Below are 27,772 nucleotides of genomic sequence, written 5' to 3' on the forward strand. Positions count from 1 at the left end.
GAAGCGGAAGATGAAGAATATCCTCCAAGTCAATATTTGAAAAGCAGAGCTGATCATAGTGTGGATAACATTCCTCTTAATGATGATGAATACAAATGATGATCCTATGATGGAGATGTTGCCAAGAAATATTGTATCAAGGAGTAGGAGCAGACCTTTTCGTATCAATGCAAGTTGTTCTAGTTTTACAAGGGGTAGAGCAGAATATCTGACGAGAAGAAGTTCTATCAGTGCTCTCATTTCAAGTGAATGTTGACAAAAAGATTTCTTGAAACATATGGATTTCAAATTTGCGTTAGAAAGCAGGAAGAGATATTTGTCAATGAATAAAAGCATGCAAAATTCATATTTAGTTGGGTGCATGCAATCTACATTGTCAGGTTATGATTATCATATTGGGAATTTATTTATCTGTAGAAAAGGTTTCAAAATGTTTCATTCGATTGGGAATTTTCGTCTCTCGAGAATTCAAGAAAATTTGGAAAAGGATCCCACATTTTATTCAGAAGTACGTCATAAAAGACAGTTTGGGCCATTATCAAACACTGCAATGTCATGGATGAAATATTTCTTTTCAAAGCATGGAGAGTGTATGCCAAATAGAGAGACAATACATATTCTAGATAATTTTTCATGACGAGAAATCTACAACTTATACAAAGAATATGCAGAAGGTGCTGAGGGACATGGCCAGTTTATTACATATCAATATTTTGTGAAGGTATGGAAGAAAGAATTCAACAATGTCCGTATTCCTAAGAAGACAAGGATGGGGATTTGAAATACATGTGCTTCTCTTAAATAAAAAAGGGACAAATCTGAAGGCTCAGAAAGAGGTAAGCGTTCATAACTTTAACTTTTAAAATTGTATAGTCATCAACTATGAAAGCATATTTCTTAATGAATTTCTTTTATGTGTGTAGATTTAATTGTCAAAGAACTTCAAGAGCATCGCGAAAAACAAACAAATGAAAGGAAGAAGTTGTACAAGCATCGAAAGAAGTGTTATGATAATCCAAATAAATATTTGGGTTTGATAATTGATGGTGTGGACTAGAAGAAAACACTTTTACCACATTTTGTTTGCACACCCAAAAATTTACAGGAGGAAAATTTTATTCAATTTCACTTGGTTGGTTGTATGGTCTTCGATGGGAAAATGTTGCCAAGGGTGTACTTCACAGCTCCAAATATTCATAACGATGCAAATCTGACCATAACCATAATTCATGATGTGATTTCTCATTGGTCTGGTAATCTTCCTGAAGTTTTGTATCTACAATTGGACAACACTTGCCGTGAAAAAAAAAATCAGGTTGTTTTTGGATATCTAAACATGCTTTTTGAATTGAAAATTTTTCAAAAGGTAAAGGTTGGTTTCCTTCTTGTTGGGCACACTCATGACCATATTGATCAGATGTTCAGTCATTTTTCAATCACATTGAGGAGGAAGGAAGTTGGGAGATTTCCATCATTAATTGAATGTATTAAGAAATCATACATGCCAGAGCCTACTTTTGATGTGTTGGAAGAAACTGTTGACATGCGAAGGTTTATTCTAGGATCATATGGTGAGGGGAAATGCATTGAAAAACTTAATGACATTAGCTTCCAACATCAATTTCGTATCAAAAAAATTGATGGGAAAACACTAATATGGGGCAAGAAGTATTCAGCTACTACAGAATGGGCACCGTCATCAGGTTTGCAATTTTTGAAGTTCATTCCATATCATCCAATATTTGCATCAAAAATATTGTTATTACAATCAGTTCGTGAAGTTCAAAAAGCACGCAAACAGAACAGAGATATAAATTACTCTGATTGCTTGGAAGAAATTAAAAAATGTATTAGATATACATATGAGTACTTTGAAATTGTTGATTCAGTTTGGTGGGAGTCATTTTTCAATAATCAAAGTGATATCATTTCAACAACAACAAATGAATATATACCTTTGAAAAATCCATTTATTTGGCCACAAAATGTGTCAAATGAACATGAGGAAGTAAACATTGTCGAACAACAACAATCTCAAGGTATTATTAATTCTTCACAGCCAGTGGAAAGAGAGATGTATATTGGTTCCAGAAGATCTTGTGCACGATGTGAAGCCATGGAAGACCTTTATAGGGGTTCAGTATAGGATATTAAGGAAGGTTGCATGATTGTAGTGCTAGCAGATGGAGATCCCAATGGCTATCCATTTTGGGTTGCTAAAGTTATAAAGGCCTTTACAGAAAATGAGGATGTTACAAGTGTTGAAGTATATTGGTATGCCATAAATACACACCCATTCAATGGTGTGTATAAGCTAGAGATGGTAGTTTTTAAAAAAAATTGGCGGAAAAAGAAAAAGAAAGGGTACAAATATAAATTGCCGCCGCAGAGACATATTAAAATTGGAGGATGTTGACATACTTGTTTATGACTTCAATTTAACAAAGAGAGGAACTCATCGTTTCAATATGATAGAGATTCTGAAAAGGTTGTTACCAGAAGGAACAATGTTGACATGGGAGTCAGATGAAACCAGTCGTAGATCTAGAAGAATTTTGAAACCTGAAATGTTGGGCATGCATGTGGACTCAGATGGGGAACTAGTTGATGAAAGAGAAGAATATGGAACATCTTCGTCAGCATCCAGTCACTCATCTGAAGATGTGAATTCTGATGGTGTGACAGAAAATATGAGTGATTTTGAATAATTGTTTAAGACAATTAATATAACTGATGTATGCATCGTATCCTCAAATAAAAATAATGTTTTCCATATGGTGTTAAATGAGAAGTTATGAGGCATTTTTATGTTGTTGGATTATATGTCTTAATTATGATAAATTTTATTGTTTAAAATATCTACAATGCAATATTAAATTAGAGATATAATGTATGTTTTATTCAATATACAAATAATGACTTTTGAATTCATTTAGCGATGTCATTTGTTCATAATGTCATGGTTTTTTAATTTTATAGTTGAAAATTTTTCAATTTTTTTTGTATCTAGCATGTTATGGTTGAAAACATGTTAGATTTATACTTAGGAAAGAAAAATTATATTCTACCAAAAACATTAATGTGTTTTTTCCCTCATAAACAACTTTGTTCCACACATAAAAATTTGGTTTTATTAGCATTTTTTAAAAATTTTGATAATTGACCCTAAAGAAAAAAATCATTGTTCCAGTATCATCACTTTCATTTTGAAGCTATATTTTGCACGAAAATTTCATAGTAAATTTCGTAGTCACTGCCATTTTTAAAACATGTTCAAAATTGACACCTAAAAAATAAAAACATCGTTCGAGTATACACACTTTTTGTTTTTAGCACTGTTTTTGATGTTTTTTTGGGGTTTTTTGTCCAGAGTCCCGTTTTGAGTTTATAGTTCCTGTTTCAAAGTTTACATTGTTTCATCTGGGTCCTAAAATACTGTGACGGCTTCCTGCAAAAGAACATGTTTTCCTGTCCATCTTGTTCCTTCTATTGGAAGTCCAATGACTTCATCTATGATTTCTTCGAAGACCATTATGTTCCTGCCTCTCACCATTATGTGGCCACTCTGCAAATTCTGCAAAAATTCAAGTGTCATCTCTGTGTGAAATCAGTGTAATCTGGTCAAATATTGTAGCTAGCCGGTGTGCTTAAGAATCACATGAGCCTAGTCTGATACCCTGAGCACTGTAGGTTCATTCTAGATGGCCTTTCCTCTCATGGCTGCTATTTTTCTGTCGCTGGTTCACTTGCATGCACTTCTCTTACTCTTTCTCAGTTTGGAACAGCAATAGAGAATGTTAAAGCTATTGACAGGAAAATGGTGTTGTTTTGTGAATTAATATCACAGACAATTAGGTCATTTGTCTCGTCAACAATATTTGGTATGAGACCATAATCAATTCGCATGCTATCCATAATGGTTGCCTTTTTTCCTCCAATCAGAAATGGTTTGATAATGATTACACATATGCAATCATCATGCATTCCTTTAACCGTAAATTAGTTTAATAATCATCACACAACTATCCATACATTGTCACACATGTTGTTCATATGCAAGCCATCCCCCCTCAAATCAAAAAAGAGTGTTCATGCCCACCAAGCATGGGAAGTAAAGGAGAAAGCATCGGTCACTCAAAAGTGCAGGAAACCAATCAATAAAATTGGTGCAATAAATGACAACGACAATCAAAGTAGTACACATCCAAAGATTTGAAATTCCCGTAAAATAGAATAGAGCCTTATACCATTATGGCAATTGATTTTTACCTTAGGTAGCAAAGTGGCAATCGCACTAATGATGATACATATTAATGACTCAAAGTAAAGCGATTGGACAAATATGATATAATGGATATAGGATCTAAGTTACCATGCATGTTGGCTTTTAGAAATGTTCTTCAAATACAAATTTTCCTTTAGAAATGAATACATTGGTGGTGATAGAATAGAAAGCATTTGGAAGTGTCACATACTACTTCAATACCACAAGAAAAGCCACTGCTGCCAGCAGACATCCATAGCCTCGACAAGGTTGCTTTTTAACCATTCAAATGAGCCAGAGTCCTCCTTTTTATATTTAGATGATTCTCTCTTTTCATTTTATATAAAGAGACCACTATGCTGGCATGGTAACCAGATAATCATAGTGCCATTCACCTGGATATAACAAAGTGATCAGGTTGGCTCGTGATAATACCCCCTATCCTTCTAACAATTTTAATTATCAAGAAGGTCATTACCTTGGTGTGGTGGTCATGATGGAATGTCACCCGTTACACCCTTATGATCATGGTAGGCTAGCTCATAATGAGACCCCCTATCCTCTTTAAAACAATATTTGTTGTATTTTCATATTTTGATGCTTTTATTGTAAAAAGAGGGAGGATCATTTATTCCTTAAGAGTCAGGGATGGCATAAGAAGTAAAAAATGCCAAGGAAAGTTATGCTTTTACCCTCATATCAAAGTGATTTATTCATTTGAAAGTGTAAGATATAAACCAACATGGTATTAGAATAATAAATCATTTTATGATGTGTCCAAAGATAAGATATTCATCCAGTCATTATAGAGATGCACCATGTGAGATTTTGAATAAATATGACCATCAAAAGGTTTCATCATTCATAATGGTATTAGCATTACCATTTTTCTTTATCTTAGGCACATATCCAACCAAATGGTTTTTATTCAAAACATAAAAGAGAAATAAGATGGCGAAAATAACAACCGATGATAAATCAGCAAAAAAAAAATCATAGTTATTCATTCTACCGATTGAACAATAAGCATACACAAAAAAGGAATTAGTGTTGTTCAATTGATTGAACAACAAAACACACAAAAAGTGTTGTTCAATTGATTTAACAATAATCCTTCAATCGATTGAACAACAAAACACAAAAAAGTGTTGTTCAATTGATTGAACAATAATCGTTCAAAGATTGAACAACAAAATACAGACAAAGTGTTGTTCAATTGATTAAACAATAATCATTAAAACGATTGAACAACAAAATACACACAAGGAAATAAGTGTTGTTCAATTGATTTAAGAACAAAAATACACAAACAAATAAGTGTTGTTCAATTGATTGAACAACAATCATTCAATCAATTGAATAGAAAAACACGCAAAAAGTGTTGTTCAATTGATTGAACAATAATCGTTTGAACGATTGAACGGAAAAGTGCACAAAAAGTGTTGTTCAATTGATTGAACAACAATCTTTCAATGGATTGAACAACAAAACACACAAACTATTGTTCAATGGATTGAATAGAAATCATTCAATCGATTGAACAACAACACACAAAAAGTGTTGTTCAATCGATTGAACCACAATTGTTCAATCGATTGAACAAAAAAACACAGAAAGCGTTGCTCAATTGATAGAACAACAATCGTTCAATCGATTGAACAACAAAACACACAAACGTGTTTTTCAATTGATAGAACACCAATCATTCAATCGATTGATTGAATGACAAAACACGCAAAAATAGGTGATGTTCAATTGATTGAACAGTAATTGTTCGAACGATTGAATAACAAATCACAAAAGTGTTGTTCAATTGATTGAATAGCAATCGTTCAAACGATTGAATAGCAAAACACAAAAAATGATTTTCAATTGATTGAAAAACAATACACACATGAAAATAAGTGTTGTTCAATTTATTGAACAACAATCGTTCAATCGATTGAACAACAATACACACAAGAAAATAAGTTTTGTTCAATTGATTGAACAACAATACACACACAAAAATAGGTTTTGTTCAATTGATTGAACAACAATACACACATTAAAATAAGTGTTATTCAATTGATTGAACAACAATCGTTCAATCGATTGAACATCAATACACACATAAAAATAGGTGTTGTTCAATCAATTGAATAGAAATACACACACAAAAATAAGTGATGTTCAATAGATTGAACAACAATCATTCAATCGATTGAACAACACTTACGAAACACACCAAAAAACAAGGGAAATATTCGTATTTACATGGTGATGCCTAACTAGATTGAAAACGGCCATAAAGGAATATATACATTATTTACAACTAAAGAAAGATGAAATTTCACGAGAGCAAAGTTATCGGGTCATTACTCCATGTAGCTAAAATTTGCATGGTGGGGTCATCACGTACCTATTGACAAAAAGACTCCTTAGTGAGTGGTTTGTGATAAATACACACACAATGCCCATTCACCTTGAAAGAATGGCTAGACCCATCAATGGTAATCAAAGTGAGAGTACCATTTTTATGTACTTCTTGAATTTCATAAGGGCCAAGCCACCTTTTCTGTAACTTGCACGGAAATTCTTGGAATCTGGAGTTGTAGAGAAGTGCCCAATCTCCCTTTTGAAACGTCTTCTTTTTAATAAGGTTGTCGTGCCACTTCACTCTTTGCTGCTAAATAATTGTGGTGTGTTGTAGAGCAAGTAGTCGAGCCTCATCCAACTCATTTATTTGTTGAAGTCACTTGGTTTGTGTTTCTGTTAGATCCAATCCCACTTCCTGAGCTGTTTTTAGAGTCTTTATTTAAAATTCAATAGGAAATATAGGCTCTTTTCCAAATACAAGTTGGTACGGAGAATATCTAGTAGTATTTTTCCAAGTTGTGTGATAGGCCCACAAGGCCTCTGGTAGTCTAGTAGCCTAGTCTTGCCGATGTGTTGAGACTGTCTTGGTCAGAATTGCTTCGATGAGCTTATTGGTGCTTTCAACCTGCCTGTTCACTTATGCGTGATATGAGGGAGTGACTCTATGTGTAATGCGATGGTTCCTTGGAGTGGATGTAATTTTGTGTCCTACAAATTACCCTCCTCCATTTGTTATCACTTCCCAAGGTAAAACATACTACACAAATAGCCCAAAAAGGAAATTAATTACAACTTCTTCTGTAGGTCTTGGAAAATCTAATGTTTCTACCTACTTGGTTACATAATTTGTGGCAACCAGTATGTAGGAATTTTGGTTTTATGGTAGATGAAATGGGTCAACAAAATCTAGTGCCCATCATTCAAAGGGTTCTATCACCAATTGGGGTTGTAGTGGCATTTCATCGGATTGACCAAGTTGGCCCATCCTTTGGTAGCTATCACAAGCCTGGGCATATTTCTTAGCATCTTTAAAAATAGTTGGCCAATAATAGTCCATTTGTAGTATGTTAGTGCCTGTCCTATGATCTGCTAAGTGTCCTCCACAGGGATCATCATGGCAAGCCTTCAGGATGTCATGAATCTCATCCTCACAAATGCATCTGCATATAGATATATTAGACCTTGTGTGAAAAAGGTATTCGCCAATCCATGAAAATCGAGCGCTACGCTGGACAATTTGTTTCCTTTCCCTTGATGTAAAGTGTCTGGACAACTTTCCTATTACTAGATAGTTTTCTACATTTGCATACCATGGCATTTTTACTACTACATCAAACAAATGTTCATATAGAAATTGGTCATCTACTACCAATGGATCGTTTATCTTTGGAACTCGAGATAAAAAATCAGCGATTGGGTTTTCCTTCCTCGGACAATCTTTGATGGTGATATCAAACTCCTACAAAATAAATAACCAACAAATCACTCAACCATTTGTAATAGGTTTGTTGGCTAAGTATCTAATGGTCAAATGCTCAGTATACAGAAAAACTTGATAGCCATTTATATAATGTCTAAATTTTTTTATGGCATAAATGACAACTAAGAATTCTTTTTCTACTATTGTATAATTAAGCTTAGCCGCTGTAAGATTTTTGCTGATATAATATATAGCATAAGGTTTTATGTCCTCCTCTTGGCAGAGGAAATTGCCTATTGCTATATCTGATGTGTTCGCGGAGATGTGAAAAGGCAGTTCCCAGTTAGGTCCACATAATATTGGTGCCGTCAAAACTAGTTTTTGTAAATCTGTAAAAGGTGTGTCACATTTTTCAGACAATTTAAAGTTAACATTTCCAGTTAAATCATATGAAGGCGCAACAATTTGTGAATTTTTTTATAAACCTACAATAATAGCCTGCATATACAAGGAAGCTATGTACCTCCATCTGAGTATAGAGTGTAGGTATAAAAATAATTACCTGTATCTTTTCTGGATCTACCTATATCCCTGTTGCAGAAATGTAATGTCCCAGGATTACGCCTTCGACCATCATCATATGACACTTAAAATTTCTTAAACACAACCTGGTAGTAATGAATCATTCCAAAACCTTCTCAAATGTTTGTAGCGATTGATCAAAGTCATCCCCATACGGTGTAGAGTTATCCAAGTAAACTTCAAGCCCTTCATTTATCAGGTCAACAAAAATGTTGAGTATGGCCCTTTGAAATGTAGCTTGGGAATTGCATAAGCCAAATGGTGACACTCTATAAGAGAATGTACCCCACAGACAGGTGAAGGTCATTTTGTCTTCGTCTTTAGGGATGATTTGAATCTGATTGTAGCCACTAAAGCCATCTAGAAAGGAAAAGAGTTGCTTCCCTGCCATAGCATCAAGGACATGATCAACAAATGGGAGAGGGAAGTGATATTTTTGTGTTTCCTTGTTCAATTCCTGATAATCCACAGAGATACGCCACTTCCCATTTTTCTTAGGTACAACTACCATTGGAGAGACCTATTTGCTATTTGAAATCGGATAAAGGAAATTCACATCCAACAACTTCTGCAGTTTTTCTTTTACAATTTCCTTGAGATGCGGATTCAATCTCCACTGAGGCTTCTAGATTGGACGAGCATCTTTTTTGGTGTAGATATAATACATACATAACTGTGGGTCTATTTCCTTCATGTCAGGATAGTCCCAAGAAAAATACCCTTTATACTTTTGCAGGACCTAAATGTGTTTTTGTTGTTAGTCTTTATCCAGGCTATCATTAATGTTCAAAACCTTTCCTGGTTCAATTTCAACGGGCTTGCTTTTATGAACAGTAGTTGTCTAGATATGATTATCATCAGTATCTTTCAAAGGGTCTTCCAAGGCTTCATTATCAAGAATTTTTTTTAACATTTGACATTTTACATTATTCACATTAGCTTGCTGATTGATAATGTTGTTGATAACATCATATTCAGTCTGATCCGTGAATTCAAGTGCCTCTGCTATTGTAAGTGGTTAAAAAATGCTTTCTTCCAGGTGTGTGGGTGGTTGTTTACATATTTTTACAATGGGGAGACTTGGTTTGGTAGGAGGATATAAAACAAGATTTTTTACATCATCCCCTTTTGCAACAATCATGTTGCCCTCTCGATAGCCTATGTAAGCATCAGTTGTTGCCAACAAAGGTTGGCCCAAAATTAGAGGGTGTCCATCCAATCGACTCTTTGGGTTTATAACAAGAAAATATACTGGATACTCCCATGAATCAACATATATCGTAATATCCTGTAAACTTCGCTCTGGCCTTACCACCGAATGATCAAAAAGTTCTAGCGGGGTGGTGGTTGGTTCCACAGTTGTAATACCAAGTGTCTGATAGGTTTTTTTTGTTAAGATGTTAATGGTTACACCTATATCGACTAGTATGTTTGGAAAGGAGCGACCATATATTTGAACTGTAACAATGGGATTCTGAGGATCTTCATATTTTACCAGAGTTTCCCCTCCCAAGACTAAATCAAATAAGATCCCTACAACATGAATGGTGGGTGAAGTTTTTGGTTTCCTCACAAGCTTCTTTACGCATAGCTCTTTGATCGTTTTAGCATAAATATGAATATCTTGGATGGCCTGGAGGAGAGGAATTTTAATACAAGATTTTTTAGTTCCCCTGCAAGATCAAAATCTGGATAAACAATTGGTTTAGGGATTGTGAGCCTTTTGGGGGATGGGGGAGAAGTGACTATGAGTTTCACAGGATCTTTATGTAGATCTAAATCTTCTCCTTATATTATTTATGTATCATTTACAGTTGATGTTATATGTACACGTGGGGTTTCCAACTCAATTAATGGTTGGTCTCTGTTTTCCCCAAGGGTGACGATACGTCCTGACCACAATCTAAGTTCATCACATTCTTTTTGTTCAATCTCATCCTCTGACCTCTCGACAATTTGCACCAGTTGAATCGGTTTGGTATTGGGATTCAGATTCGGTTGAGCTAGCAACTGAGGACACAAAAGAGGCTAAGGATTTCGCTGTAATGGATATGGGGCTAATAATGCAGGTTGAGGTTGCGGACTTGTCCCCATAGGTGTATTGGATATCCCCAAAGGTCATTCCAAATTCAGAGACCAGTTTGGATTTTGAGAAGTAGAGGCAAGCCATTGGAATGGATATGGATTGCCTTGCAAAATAGGAGAAAAGGGATAATTTGGCTAGCCATTACTCGGAAAGGACTGAGTTAGCCAAGATGTCATAGGAAATGGCTGGGATTTCCAATTCAATTAAGATGACTCGCCTTTCCATGCTGCCCCAGGGTTCTTGTTGCTGATTAAATGGTGAAGAAGGAAAGAACTTGGATTTGCCTTATGACATACCTGTAGGTTTGGTCTACCACTGTCAATGCTGGTTCATTAAGTATACTGGCCTGGTCTCTTCTTCTACTTCTTTGAAAACTACTTTCAGCACAGGAAGTGATGGAAATTGTTTAGTGGTGTGATCCTTGGTGCAGATGGCACATGTCTGTACCATGTCTAATGGACACTCCCGTTGGTTGTGTTAGGGTCCTATAATTATAGGAAATCTGATGATTCAGATATTATTTGTTGCTCTCGTGATGAAGGTTTTGGCTTGCTGACTCACCCCGCTTTCTCTCCATTTTTAATCTTCCTTTACTAAACTTCCTGCTTTATCACCCACTTTCCTTGTTAATTCATCTGATTATTACCCCAGCATAAGCCAAATACCTACTTTCAAATCATTAAGAATAGGTTTGTGTGACAAAAAGGTTATATGTTGTAGAGCTTTTGGTTCTAAAGCCTTGGATTTTATTGAAATTTGCATAAAAAATAATCCTAAAAGCTTAGCTCCCAATCCATCTGCATGTGACCTGCATTCACAATAACTAAGCCTAGCACACCTAACAAAGCCAAAACACAATGTAACTATGGGCTTATATAAACCATCATGAAGAATGTTCCCTTGTGATTGTGGGATAAATCCCATAAAGTATATATATATATATATATATATATATATATATATATATATATATATATATATATATATATATATATATATATAGATAGATAGATATCATCCCTATTTTTACCCCTTACTTCACAAAACCTTATTAATATAAAGTGCAGCCCCATGTTATATCGTGCCCTCTAAAATAATACCCCCTACAACTTTAAAGTGGTGTGATAAACCATTTACTATTTTGGTTTTGAATCTTATAAATGTTACGGAATGTAGGGTAGATTAATTAAGTGAAATACATAGATATGAGAATGCCGTAACATTTCAGAGCTACGGGTGAAACCATACTTGAGGTAAAATTATACAACCAATATGAGACTAAGTTTGTGGAATGAGATTCAAAGGTAAAATGGTTTTACAGCCACACATGAAATAAAATTCATGGATGCCATGAATTTATCAAAAAAAATAAAAGGGAAAATTTCACATGAAATTAATGTACACAAGTAAAGATAGCATTCATGTAAATGCATTTCACGATAGAAGATTAAGGTGAAATCAATTTACAGATGTAAAATCATGTTGCAAGTGAAATTAAAAGAGTAAAGTGAGAATACTCTTCCAACAATACAAATCAACACATGGTTTTGCAAAACCATCCAAGTATTCTACAAGGTTAAAAGGAATTTACATACATATAAAATGAATTTACAAAGGAAGGAGTAATAGAAACAAAACTACACATGGTTTTATGAATTCATGGAGAGAGAAAACAAAACCACGGATTGGAAGCAACACATGGTTTTATAGAAATTTAACTATAAATTTCATTTAAAATATTTTGGAAATATTATTCAATATATATATATATATATATTGGAATGAATTTTTAAGTTAAAAATTACGAAATTTCCCGATCGTAATTCAAGAAGCATGTACTAAAGGCACGACTTCCTACAACCTATAGTTTTCAGCCTTCCTACGACGACCTTCAAATTAATAGTGAATCGTGTCGGCATTTCCCTTTGGCATCCAATATGATATATTTACTCCACGGTCCTGTTGTTTGTGCTTCACAGATCACGGTTTGCTGTTGCCTGAGAGCCGGTGTTTAATCTTGCCCTTTCTTGGGGAAGACCCAACTTACTTTTCAAGCCGCAAGATATGATCCAACATGCAGGGCCACTGCCTGATGCTTTGTAGGTCCAGCCGTATTCTTGAAGGTAATGTCACGTGCGATGAATCCATTTCCCTTCATATCTAGGTTTTAGATCTAATCTTTTGCGGCTAGATCTAGATCTAGGCGGCTAGGTTCTAGATCAGATCTTCTGCGGCTAGATCTAGATCTAATATTATCTTTTGCCTTATTTCTCTATGGCTGGGTTCTACGGGAAAGTAAAATATGGCTCCCAGCTTCATGAAAATAGCTGGTGGCTCATCTTCTTCTGGAGGGAAAGCTCCTACCCATATCATCAGTGAAGCCCCAGCTCCCACTATCCAGGTGGTCCAGGCCTCACTCAATGAGGCTTTGAAGTTTTCCAAAAGTGCCCTAATCTACCGGTTTAATGGTTTTTGGCCACGGCCGACAACTCTCCACAATTGGATCTCAGAGGTATGGAAGCCTATCATTTGTGATGAAATTAATATCTACCCTTGTGCTAGGGGTTTCTTTATAGTAGATTTTGAAAATCCTGGAAGCAGACAATGCATTCTAGATTCCGGCCTTGGTTTTGGGAAAAATCAGGCCTATTCATGAAGCCATGGAACCCATCATTCGATCCCTCTACAGCAGTCATAACCTCAGCACCAGTTTGGGTGAGATTGCCAAGCCTACCCTTGCATCTCTGGAATCTCTCCTCGCTAAAAGCCATCGGAAATGCAATTGGGAAATTTTACTGCAGGTGCCCAGAAACAAAGGAATATGCCAGAACCATATATGCACACATCTGTGTGGAAATGGACTTCAGCGCTGGATTCCCAGCTGAAATAAACCTAACAAGTAAATACTATGTGTGGAACCAGAAACTCGATTATGAAAGTGTCCTCTGCGGATCTCGATCCTACTTTGAGACATGGCATCTAGCCAAAAATTGCCCAAAAGCCTCTTAGAAAAAATTTGCTAGAAAAAACCAGCACAGATCTACATGGTGGGAAGGAGCACAAAAAGAACACTACACTCTCATCAAAGAAGAATACTCTAGAGAAAACTTTGAATCACAAGAAATCGGTCAAGAGAGAAACAACTCTCAAGCCAAGCAAGGAGAAAGCCCCGCCCAAGAAATCAACAGTTATGAGGATTCAAATACCGCACAAAATAAATCTTCATTTAACAGCAAAGCAGAACTCCTAGACCAAACTTCTTCTCCGACTATCTTAAAAGAACGAACACAATAGATCATGAAGCTAAGACACCAATGTCCCAAGAACCACAAGATATGAAGGAGATGCAATATAAAGGAAGTTGGAAGACCGTAGAGAAAAAAAAGAAAGCTACAACACCAATCTCGCCAAGAAAGACGAGGAGCTAGATAATTAAAAACTAAGAAAATTATTGGTCTGATAGACCAATTTGGTCTTAGTGGACGTTAACCATCATCATCATCATCATCATCATATATATATATATATATATATTATATATTTTCCAAAAACAATTGCGACAATAATGGATAATAAAATAACAGGGCAGTCACAGGATCAACTATCAGTGAGGGAAGTCTAAGATTATCAAGTCAAAGGACCAGCAGGCAGTCAACTGAATTAATAAAGAAAAGAGAGATACACCTGCATCTGCTAGTTCATCTTCCATCACAACCACAAATTTTGGTCCACATCCTACCTTCTCCCACTTCCACAGCAACAACATTTTCATAGCACATTCCACCAGAACTATTAATCTGTAGCAAATAGAGCTTTTTAGTTCATATATAGTCTAAAAATGTCATGTTTGTTAGAGATAACATTTATTGTAAACACTGTGTAAATTCCTACCTGCTCCCACTTCCACAGCAACAACATTTGTATAGCACATTCCACCAGAACTATTACTTTGCAGCAGTTAGAGCTTTTTAGTTCATCTATAGTCTAAAATTGTCTTGTCTATTAGAGACAACATTTATTGTAAATAGTTTGTAAACTTTGTATAAATACTTCTACTTTTGAAGTATTAGGGGTTGATTGTTTGAGATCAGAAATATTAGTGAGTTGTTGGAGCATTGTAAGTTTTTTTTTAAAGCACTGGAGCATCAATACTAAGCAAACCATTCACAGGATTCTTGTGGCTTAAATACTGGTGATGTTTTTCTTATGTTAAAGTGTTTCACTATCATCTCTTTACTGTAATCATCTAAGTTCCAATTGCAAAATAGAAATGTGATGAATAGGATTTACTTTTGAGTACCTTATTCTAGCTTCTTTTCCAATTTGTATGTTTTCTACTGAAGGCCACACTAAAGAATTCTTGATTGCTCTTTAGTTCTGCCTGATTGACTAAATGCCACACTAAAGAATTCTTAATTTCTCTTTAGTTTTGTTGAAGGTTTTCATTGTTCTACCATCATCCACTTATTATTATGATAGATCCAATAAATATTCCTTACTTTCCATGAGTTTACTCTGTAAAAAATTGATGCAACCATCTAGTTTACCTCTTGACTCCATTGCCCAATAGATACTGATTAAATTGAATACAATCAGTCTTCCAAAACCCAAAACCCAAGTACAATCATAACTAGTTTAAGATTTTCAAGCGACAAAGGTAAATTTTATAGAGAGAGCCCTCTTTGGGATTGGAAGGGCTAGATTCCCATCTCGAAGTTGGTTTGATGTTACATTCTTGTGATTTGTCCTACAACCTTCAAATTACAGGGTGATAACATAGTGGCGACCATACTAGAGAAAGAACGTTTTATCTTCCTGTTGATGCCTCTAAAATCATAGCACTAACATTGAGGGATAACCACCCAATCCAGACCTTAGTACAACTCCTTTTCTGTTTGGGATGGTGGCTCCGACTAGATATTATGGGATCAGTTTCCCAATAATGTGTGTTTTTAATGAATTAGTGTTTTAAAATGTATATCAAATATGGTATATGGTTTAATATATGACTTTAAAGTATACAAATACACCTATATAACCTGGGTAATCTTATAACAATGTGATTTCTGATAATTCCTAGTAGACAAACAATCATATAGATGATTTGCTTATCTATAGAAAGATGCATTTAAATAATGATTATTTTGTTTAATAAATTAAACAAAGTAATTATAAAAACATATCGCATGACATCATAATATATATTGCTGACATATATCTCTGATTTTAACAATTCTAAACCACTCAAAAGTGACTCAATATAGAATTGCTTGAAGCGTATGAATACATCAAGTTAAATGGAATGCTAATTAAATCAAGAAAAAGAACAGTGATAGAAATACGACATGTGTTTTAGTCTTGATATGTAAATGACATTCCGGTTCCACCTATTTATTCCAAAAACTTTCAGGAGATACAAAAATACAGGTCTTGAAAAAGTTCTTTCACAAAAATCTGAAACCTTGATCCACTGCTCATAAAAAAATAAATTTAGAAGTGCAAAAGTGCAACTTCTCAAGTCTAGTTTTTGTACAAATTGAGGACCCTTACTTCAATAACATGAAATGGTTTATTATCCCCAAGGGATAGATCAATTGGTTGAGTTCCCGTTGCTAAGTACCTTGCCAATTGGGAGGTCACGGGGTCAAATCTCCTAGACGCCCTTGGGGTTAGACTCACCCAGAAAGGCCAACGGGTAGATCCCTTTGGGTGGATCTGCCCGGATTATTACCCGTGGATGTAGTGGCCACTCAGTGACCATGAACCACAGTTTAAAAAAAAAAAACATGAAAGGGTTTATATAATAGAATTAAAACAAACTATCAACAAAAATTGCTTAGAGTTGTTGGAGCTGTAAACATTTAAATCTAGGATTTGAATTGCAAAAATAGTAGTGCAAATGCCTCTAAAAAGATTCATTGTATCTATTTCTTCTCCTCTATCCACAACTGACAAATTGAGATCATTCTTTGAATTTCCAGAGGATGACTCATCGTGGAGTGTAGTTGTCCCATGTATGTTGCATCTGAAAGCTCAGGCACCATGCGACCAACAGCGTCAGCAAGGCATTTGATGGCCATTTGTTGGCTGTGCTGCTTGATTGAAAAGAACCAATAAGCATCCTAGGTAAGGCTTTGTAATCTACTAAGTTGTTCATCTTTAGTGGCCAAATCCTGCTTCCATTGATTTTCTAAGATTTTCGCTTTTGGAAGCTTCCCTAGGGAACAATCGGAAATCAAATTTTCTCCATATAAATTATCATTTACCAGCTCAATCACATTGTTTATTGTAGCCCTGGCTCTAGAAGTAGCCCTTTCTCCCTTTATCAGTTGTGTTTCCCATTTCGAAAATAATATTTCTTTATGCAACTCTTGAATTTTTGGTAGGTTAGGAGCTCTGCCTTCCACTGTGCTTTGCCAAGAGAGAAAATTTGTGACCTTCTCATCTGCGTCCTCAAATTCTAATCTAGTATTGAATGCTTGGTCGATTAGTGATGTAGTTATAATGCATAATGGGTCGACAAGCGATATTTTATGGCAAAGTAGATTGAGTTGTTGCACTAAGGCCTTACTTGCTTCTAGGGCTTCTTTCTTAAATTCTTCGACCTTAGGATAATCTCTGAACTGTTTTATATGTAGTTGTAGCTGTGATATTTTCTCCTCTTTAGCCTTCATTTCTTGTTGATGCATCGATTGATGTTGTTCAAGCTGTTGGGACAATTGTTGTTGTTTTTGGATGGCATGCTAGTCAATGTTTTGTTTCTCTAGGTTTAATTGCACTTTAAGTTGTTCCTTCCTTTGTTCTTCTTTTGCCAACTGTTCCTCAAGCCGATGAATCTTTTGTTGTTCTACTACTGTTTTCTCTTCAAGCTGAAGAATCCTTTGATCTTTTTCTTTGATCAATTGATTAACTTCATTGGCCTTATCAATGGTGGCAATTGTGTATGCCCCTGCAAATTAGGACAACATAGTCAAGTCCTCAGAAGGATTGACCTTTGAATCCTTCCATATAACATTCATGAATTCAAATTGAGGAGTTGTGGATGATGTCTAGTCAATTTTCCTCTTTTTCCTTTGTCTCTTGACTACAACTCTATGCTTTGGGCTATAAAATACATCCAAGGGTGGTATTTCCTCAACATTTAATATAATTTATCCTGAAGGATTTTCAGGGATTATTTCAACATCTTTCTGAGCCATGTTTGTACTGGGTGTCCCTTCAATTGCACTATCAATAACAATGGGTTGTTTTATTGTGGCAATGTTGATGCGTTGATGTTTTGGGGGTTTCTCTGGCTTTTGATGTGCTTATCAAATTGCTCCCATTCTCTGATCAGTATGGGGTCAATATTAACATCTATGCTAAGTGGTTCACTATTCTTTTCAATTGTTTCCCATTCCCCAGATATCTCTTCAATAGATTGTTCCCCGCTATGCTCTGTTTGCTGAACAGTAGGGGTTGTACTCAATAAATCTAGAGCCAATGTATGTAACCTTTGTGTCCTGTATTCCATGAATTTATCCATCTTTTCTGCTCCCAATTTGAATCTTTCCATATGAGTTACTTGTGAGACTAACTCTGTTGAAGCGAATAAATCATCAAACTCATCCCCCTCATGTATAAATTTACTAATTTTCAGCTGACTGGTGAAATTGTAAGTGACCTTGTTTGGATCATACTGTCTCTTAGGAATCACTGCTAGACTCAGATCCTTAGTTTTCTTTGCCTCTTTCTCACCATGTTTAAAATCATGCAATGTATAAGTTCCATAGTGGAGGGTAAATGAATGATATACTTGTTTTTTAGAGTCTTTAAGGTTTCTAGTCATCCCCTTTTCCACTATCTGGTATCCTATTTCCCTAGCTAATAGCTTATCTGGAATATAGAGTGGAAGGATATGGGGGTCTATAATACTACCAAAACCCCTAATATAGGTCATATTTTCCTACCCAAACCAGCGGCCGATTGAAGTTAAATTAGTGCTCGCCTCATCAGACACCTGAGGAGCAGGTTTGTTAAAAATGGCTTGATGAACAGGTAAAATAAAACCATGGAAAATTCTGTATATATGATTCTTTTAGTCAGACTTCCATAAATACATATGATAAATGTGGATGGGGGTTGGATCTTGGACTTTCCATTTCCAACCTAAAATGGAAAAGTCACAATTAAAACAGATTGTGTCCATTATGTAGGCACTCATATAAAATGGGGGCACAACCCTGGTGGTGACAAATTTGTTCCTTCTATAATCTAATATTTGACTGGACATTTTATCTGATATAATGGTTTTCCAATCCATAATAAGGACTTGATTGCTGCTTCCATCAAAGGAACGATTTCTATAGAAAATCTAGCAGTGTCAAGGGTTCCAAAGAGCCTACATACCATAGTAGCAGCATAACAATATGGAGATGCCAAGGAGTCCACGGAGTACATACCAGAATATTCTTGTCCATGCTTGTTGGGAAAATGCCTCCACTATTTGATAGGGTCTAACTCTACCTCGTTCTCCTTAGAAAAGGCTTCGATAAATGCCTTGTTGTAGTGTCGCTGCGGATTCAGCTAGTGATACATTTTCTTCACATCTTCAGGCTTGAATGTCCCGAACATCCTTCCATCAGCTGTATAGAAAGCTCTATATATTATATCAATACTTTCAATCACTCATCTCACTAGATCATTGTATGGCAAGACTTTAGCACTAGCTGCTATTCTATGGAGGAAGGGGCTGGCCAAATCACTGAGCGTGTTTTCCATTTGGTCAGTTGCATCAGTTGTTTCTTCCTCTTCAATCTCCGTTGGATTTTTTGCTTCAAGTAAAGCATATATGCCTTCCCATGAGATTTTACCGAGGCCTTGACAGGTAGTGTCTGTAATTAACAATAATTTTACTAGTGCCTCTTCCACTATAATGGGGGCCTTTGCCTTTCGAGATTTCTTCGACATCTTCTCTAATTGTGTGATTCTTAGTCAGTCCTGCAAAATGAGAAAGAGGAGCATAACAGTCGAAAGCTTGAGAAGATATAATAGAAATTATAGATCAAACATAGTTAAGCACATTAGATGCATGAGAGGTTATATTGTACTTAGCTATCACGGATAAAATCTTTAAAGGACTTACCGATAACTGCTCCTTAATTTTTTAATGTAACTTTCAATGTGAAACTTTAATGCTGGAGCCATATGTCGCATCACAAGCTTTGTAACGGTCCTTCTTAGAATAGGTGCTGAGACTCTGCGATTTCTGATTAGTGATTGCTTGATTTTAATATTTGTGTAATAGCCGTGTATCGCCAATCGGAAGTTTCAAGCACCATTCCTAAATAGTTTGTTTGAATAGTTGTGATTGCGATGAGTGTTGAGTTGGCATTGGGGAAATGGCAGGTTTCAAACTTGGCAAATTAGGTTATTTCTTTACAATCAATTCATCTCTATAATGCATGTATTTAGGATTCGGTTTTATCGAAAATGCGATATGCGATAATAAAATCGCATCTCAATTCCTTAATAAGGTGCCTTGGATGTTTCCTTATGAATCAGCGATATGCGATTGCGATAGTCTTATCTCATCACAAGATTTCAATAGAGTTTTTTTGAGTGCTTCACTATGAATCAGCGATATGCAATTGCAGTAGTATTACCACATTGCAAAGTTTCAATGTCACTTTAAGTCATTCCGTGGGATTAATGTTTGTGCGAGATGTGATAGTTTTATTACATCGTGTGTATAAATGGCTTACCTTGATAAAACTTTGCGATGAGGGTTTTTTTATAACTGTAATCAAATTGCAAGCTCTCCAAATGGATGTGCACGAGTTCTAAAGCAATGTGATTTACGATTAGCGGTCTTAAATACTCTAAAAGCAATTTTTATATGACTTTTTATGTAAAATTTATTTTATTCAAAAATTTATTTATTTTATTTATATTCTAAAGGGGACCCATTTCTTATTTAGCATTTTAAGACTAAGAGTTTAAAAATTAAAATGGGGGAGTTGTTGTATAGCACAACAATTGGCGATTCATTGGGAGAACCATTTATCTCTGAAAAATAATGAGTTTCTAAAACTTTCTTATGTAGAATCAATTGAGCAAAAAGACAACTATCTAAGAGTTGTTTAGATAAAAATTTACTCTGAATAAAAATATATGAATTTTGCAATTTCTTGCACAAACCCTTATGATAAATAAAAACATTTTTTGGTTTCTTCAAGCTTTAATTGCTTGTTAAAGATAAAGTATGGGGCTCTTCCAACTTAGCTTTTAAATTTACTCTTTTGTCATAGGTAGTGCCTCTGCTGCCAGCAAACATCTATAGTCTCGGCAGGGTTACCTTTTAACCATCAGTCATTCATTGTCCCATCCATCTAAGAGTATAAATTTTGAAAGATAAATCCAAAAAGATATGTCTACATGTATTTTTTATTTTTACCTTTTTCTTTTTGGATAAAAGCCATTGTCCTGGTTTGGGAGCCAGATGATGACAATGCCATTAATCGGTTGCAATTGAAATGAACAAGCTGGCTCATAATGAGACCCATTATCTTACAATTATAAGCCATTACCAAGTTTTGATATGTAGTATTGGTGATGTCAGTGTAATTAGTTCCCTATGATCATGGTATGCAGGCTCATAATGAGACCTCTTATCTTTTACATCATATATATTTTAGAATTACACTCTAAAAAATCATAAACCTAGTGGATGTGGTGAATGACTTACTCCTTAAGAGTTTATGGATGACAATTCTAGAGTTATGGATGCTTAGCTGGAGAAAGTCTTTACCTTTTTGTAGATAACCTTTCTCAACTTTATAAAACTCAAAATGATTTATTGTATTTTCAAGTTTTGGAAGATTTCGCAAATTTAAAGAGGTTCTCAGAGTTTCATTTCTTATCTAACTTCCAAAATTGTAATCATTTCCTTGAAAGGTTCTATTTTTTGAAAGCAAGTATTCACAATATTCTTTCAAAGAACTTTTCAGTAGTGAAAAGTCAATGGGAGACTATTTACAATATTATTTCCTAAAAGAAACTGGCTTTCATAAAGAATATGTATAGGTAAGAAGGGGTTACCTTCTTAGGAAAAGAATATATTTAAGATAAGCCCATTCACAAGAAGATAATCTCTCTTTCCTGATAAGTTTTCCAATAGAAACATTGATGAGCCTATCTTTTCAACGATCTGAAATGGTCCAAGCCACATTTTCTGAAATTTGGTATGCTTACCTTTGCCTTCATGTGCTTTGTCCCATTTCAAAATGAGATCATCAATCTGTAATGTTTTTGAGGTGACAGAACTTGCATCAAAAGAATATTTAATGATTTGTTGATGTTGAGCATGAGTAGTTTTCGCCTTTTCTCATTCCTCATCCAATTTAAGGATTTGGTCAAACCTCAATTGGATGGAGGAGGAAGAGATTTCTTCAATAAATTGCACTAGGCATAGGGATGGGAGTGCTAAATTTGGAGGTATTACAGCTTCTTTCCCATACACCAAGCTAAAAGGGGAAGTACCTATAGAGGCCTTCTGAGTTATGTGATCTGACCATAATGCAAATAGTAAAGATTTATGCCAATTCTTTTGCTTTTGATCAACAGTTCTTTTAATAATCTTGATGAGATTCTTGTTAGTTGACTCTGCTAAGCCATTTCCTTGAGGATAGTAATTTGCAGAGTGATTTAACTTAAAACCTCTCTTAAGAGAAAATTCAATTATATTATTCCCAGAAAAATAAGATGCATTATCAAAAATAAGCGCATTAGGTAAACCAAACCTTGTAATGGTGAATTGATCAATAAATTCAATGCTTGCATCAGAATTGGCTACCTTTAGTGGAATTGCTTCTACCCACTTTGTGAAGTAGTCCATGGCAATGATGATGTATTTATGTTGCTAGGAAGAACATGGAACAATCTCTCAAATAATATCAAGCCCCCATTGTTCAAATGGTTTCTCAATGTTTACTGGTTGCAGAGGAAAGGTTGGTTTCCTTTCTCTTTGACTCGCAGTTTGGCATATCTTGCATTTCCTTACATAGTCATGGGAATATTTAAACCAAGTGGCCAGTAATATCCCACATGTAATATTTTGTGAGCTGTAGTGTCTCCTCCAAAATTTCCACCTGCTTGGAGATCATGCAATTCCTGCAAAACCATTCGCGCTTCAGTTTTTTCAAGGCATCTTAATAAAATTGAACCATAATTTCTTCTGAATAACACATTGTCAATGATTTCAAAGTGTTTGGCTTTTAATCTTAAGGCACATTTGTTTTTGTAACTGAAATCAGGGGGATCATATCCATTTTTCAAGTAAAAGATCAGATCAGCATATTGAGATTTAGAATTAATGATACTTATCTCATTTATTTATGTAGTATTGTGTGAATATTCATGTTCTGGAATATTAGAAGCTCCTGTCAATAACATGCAAAAACCTTGTCCTCTAACAATTTTCATTGGTTTAATATCAATATCAAACTCCTGTAAATCTATTACCCAATTAGCTCTCTACTCTCCTACTTCCCTTTGAACTAGCAATTGCCTCACTACAGAGAATAATTTTATGTGTGCTTTTAGGAGAAATGGTCTAAAGTGTTTGATAGATTTAAATACAACGAAAGCTTGTTTTTCAACTTCGAAATAGTTGAGTTCAGCACCTTGTAAATTAGAACTAAAGAATGATATGGGTTTTTCTACTTGTTGATCATTGATCTATGTTAAGACAGCAGCATAAAATGTTTCATTGGCCAAAGTATACAAAATAAAATGGCTAGAAAAATTTGGAGTATTCAATGCAGGAGCATTAATGATTGCTTGTTTGATCAAGTCAAAAGCCTCTTTTTCGTTATGTCCCCACTTGAAAACTGGATTTTTCTTAATCATAGATTATAAGGGTAAAACTATATGAGAAAAGTCAGGAACAAATATTTTCACAAAATTTACCTGTCCCAAAAATGATTGCATATATTTCTTAGTGTGCGGTAAAGGAATATTAGAAATCTCTTTTATCCTGTCCGGATCAATGTATATGCCATCTTTGGATACAATAAACCCTAAGAGTTTACCTTCATTAAGAGCAAAGAATGATTTCTTGGGATTTAAAGAAATCCCATAACTTTTACAAAGTTCAAAGATCTATTTTAAATCATGCAAATGATTGCTCCTTTTCTTAGAATAGATAGTTATGCCATCCAGGTAAACAGTGACTGTCTAATTGATCAAACCTTTGAAGGCTATATCCATGGCTCGTTGGAAAGTAGCTCCAACATGTATCAATCCAAAAGGCATTTTCTGATAAGCATATGTTCCCCATTTAGTCCGGAATGTAGTCTTTAGTCTATTGTCTGTATGTACTAGTATCTAAATGTATCTTGAAAAACCATCAAGAAAAGACATTAACTATGAGCCAACTACTGATTGAAGTATTTGTTCCATAGTTGGCAATGGGAAATGATCTTTCTGACATGCTTTGTTGAGATTTCTAAAATCTATACAAATCCTAATAGCACCATTCTTTTTCCTTACAGGTACTAAGTTTGAGACCCATTTAGAATGTATGACACGAAAGATTATTTTAGCTTTAAGGAGTTTATTCAATTCTACTTTGATTTGACTTTCATGATTTCGGTGAATTTTCCTTAGCTTCTGTTGTATAGGTTTCTCATCAAAAATCATTGGAATTGTGTGTTGGATGATAGAGGTATCATAAGTTTTTAGATCTTCGTAATTCAAAGTGAAAAACTTTTTGTATTTCTTTAATAATCTGATGAAATGAAATCTTTCCTCTGATGAAAGTCCAAGTCCTAGATTGACATTCTCGGGTTTGGCCTTAGTGCCAAGATTTACGAATTCAAACCTTAAAGTAGAACTTTGAATTTTTGCATTAGTTACCTTTTTGAATCTATCCTTAATATAATAAAGATCTTTGAGCTTGACCACAGATTTAGGAATAGGATTTTCATTGAGTCTTTGTTCTATTTGAAGATCATGATCACTTTCATCGATAATCTGCTCGTCGTAAGATCCTTCAGAAGTTAAGAAATTTAATATATCCTCATCGTGATTGAATACATGCCAATTGATGACATTATCTAGGATAGATGGTCAAAAAATTAATCCAATTGAAAATCTATCTCGACTATAATCCTCAGATGGAAGGAGTTTAGAAGCAACATTAGCCAAAAGATCGGTTGCTGCATTCTATGATCTAGGAATAGGAGAAATATCAAATGCCAGAAAATGAGTTATGAGATCTTGAACAAGTAATTTATAATGTTTGAGATGACCTGAGAGACAATGGATAGTATTTCTTACTTGTTTGATGACAATTTCAAAATCACAAAATACTTTTAGATATTGGATATTCAGACCAATCTCTTTATAGATCCCTCGAATCAATGCCTCATATTCCACAGTGTTATTGGTACATTCAAATTCTAATATACATGATAACATCATTTTTCTCCTTCTGGACTAACTAAAATACATCCTACTCCTACACCATCATTGGATTTTGATCCATAAAAATACAAAGACCAAAACAAAGGCTTATTTATAGGCTTATTTACAAGTTCATCAACAACACTAATACACTTTGATGTATCAGTATGGGAAATTTTTTTGATTTGTGATATAACACTATGAACAAGAAAAGGAGATTGTTGTGCATTAAATTCCCAAAAAGATGACTTAGCCGAATAGTTTCCAAGAATGTTATTATTGAAGGCTACAAGTTGATTTTTTTGTTCAAACTCAATTACTGTATGAGTTAAATGTTTTTTGTGATCTATTCTGATTTGATTTGGTTTCCCATTATAGGGGAGCCACATGTGAGACCAATCAGTAGAAATGTAACCGTGAAGTTTTTCGGACCAATCTCTTCTAAGGATCAAACCATAAAACTCAGGGATGTCAGCAATTAATATATCAATTCTTTGAACGACCCTTGGATTAGCTGCTAGTCTAATAGTAACTGAATTTATCTCTCCTAATACTTGTACCTTAGTTTGATTTAATTGAACAATGTGAACTACAGACTTCTAGGGCTGAATATTTAATTTGGAGAAAATTGAGGCTGGCATTATATTTGATGAAGCCCCTGAATATATCAACGAGTTAAGCAAATTTCTATTATATATCTCATAAGTCAAGAGAAAAGGAGGAGTATGAGAATTTGACATGTCCCCAATTAAAACAACGTCAATAGCATCTACCTCATCAAATGGTGGCTTACCTGATCCTTTAGCCGCCTTGGATAATACACTGGTTGGAAGAGGGGAAGAAGGTATTGCATTTATTTCTTTAAGCAACAACGTTTGTTGGTGTTTGATCTTGCTAAGTTCATGCAGAGAAATATTTGCTCGAGTCTTCTTCATGTCTTCCACAATGTTATAATCCATGGAGTTTGAAACTACTAGCATTTTAGATCATGAGGGAGGATTGGAGGATAATGGTTGATTGTGGGGAGGTGTGACTAGAGTTTTCATTGTGAGAGCTTTGTCTTTAGTAACAGGACTTGAGTTTTTCTTCTTAGAATTTCCCTGATTAGGCTTAGTTATACTTTTGCTTCTGGTACTTACTGGGAGAGCTTCCTTTTCATTTTCATTATCCAAATTGGGTAAGATAAAGTCCCACATTCCATGACATTCAACTGTTTCATCTTGTTCGGTTTCTTCAATTGATAAAATTGTATCTTCATCTTTGTCATCATCAAGATCAGATTCAGCATTAGATATAGCATTAGGCGGTTTAGGATCAGTCGACTAATTCCTTTTAAATTTCCTAAATGGTTTCTTCGTGGAAGTTTTAGCCACCTGCTTTTTAATTTCCACCATTTCATGAGACATAGTTTTAAGAACCTTTTGTAAACCTTCCATGTCATGGATCTTGATTGCTTTCTTCTTTGAATCATCTTTAAAGGTAAATTTTTTTTATTTCTTTTCCTCGAGACCGTTTTTCTTTTCCAAACCAAGGATATGTTTTACAACAGTGATTGCTTCCTTCATATTTTCTGTCTAATGTTGGTTTAGCAGCCCTATCAACGAAGATGGCTATGTTTGAAGGCAAGGCAGAGATATACCATTCGTTTTGGACTTCCTCACTAGGCTTGGATGTTGCAGGAATTTTATTCAATAGCTTATTAAAGCATGAGTTGAAGTCTTTGATGGGTTCCTTTGATTCAAACTTCAGATTGGAGAGATCATTAATCAAAGTAGCAGTAGACCTATCGTCTCCAAATTTAGTTAGAAATTGCTCCTGAAAAGCATCCCAGCTATTGATGGACCCTGGTGGTAATGAAAAGTACCATGATCCTACTACTCCTTCTAGAGTGTATGTAAATAGTCTAACAATAGCATCTTCTTCCATCACACCATTCAAGTTGATTGATAACATGAAATTGTTTATATGTTCTTCAGCTAACAGGCCAATGTCAGGATTAAATTTTGGTAACCATTTTGCAGGATGAGCTGGGAAATGGCTCAAAGGTGCAGGTATTCTAACCACTCCTGGATTGGTCCATGGCCTTGGTTGAGGTTGATTATGTTCCATCGTTGAGCTAATAGTAGAAGAGGGTGGCGAGGTAGTTGAAAGTGATTGGGTAGAGGATGTTGAAGTTCTTGTATCTTTTTGGACTATGATCTAAAGTTGGGAAACATATGGATGACTTTACAATGGTATAGATGGAATGGATGATGATGAGGACAAAGTCTCACTGTTAGATTATGATGGTGTCTTCCTAGCCATTTTTTGACTTGGCAGAAGGAATTCAACTGGTGGAATACCAAGCTTTTCACTATGTGCTCTGGTAAGCGGTTGTGATGGGATATATTTCGAAGTCACACTGCCTTGGGATAACTCTGAGTATTCTTGAGATATCGAAAACCCTTGGAATTTATGAATCAAAGACTATACTTCAGGGGGTTCAAGAGAAGAATTTCCTAGTGTGTTTAAGGTTTTAGCAGTGGGTGTTGTAATTTTCTTCTCAACTTCTCACTTAGAAATAGAAGATTTAGAATGAGAAGGAGAAGTTGGAGGAGATGCTGAGGGAGTTTCACTC

This window comes from Pinus tabuliformis, chromosome 8 (genome assembly GCF_031772625.1).
Source record: "Pinus tabuliformis cultivar Carrire ecotype Pingquan chromosome 8, CPIR1, whole genome shotgun sequence".
Taxonomy (NCBI): Eukaryota; Viridiplantae; Streptophyta; class Pinopsida; order Pinales; family Pinaceae; genus Pinus; species Pinus tabuliformis.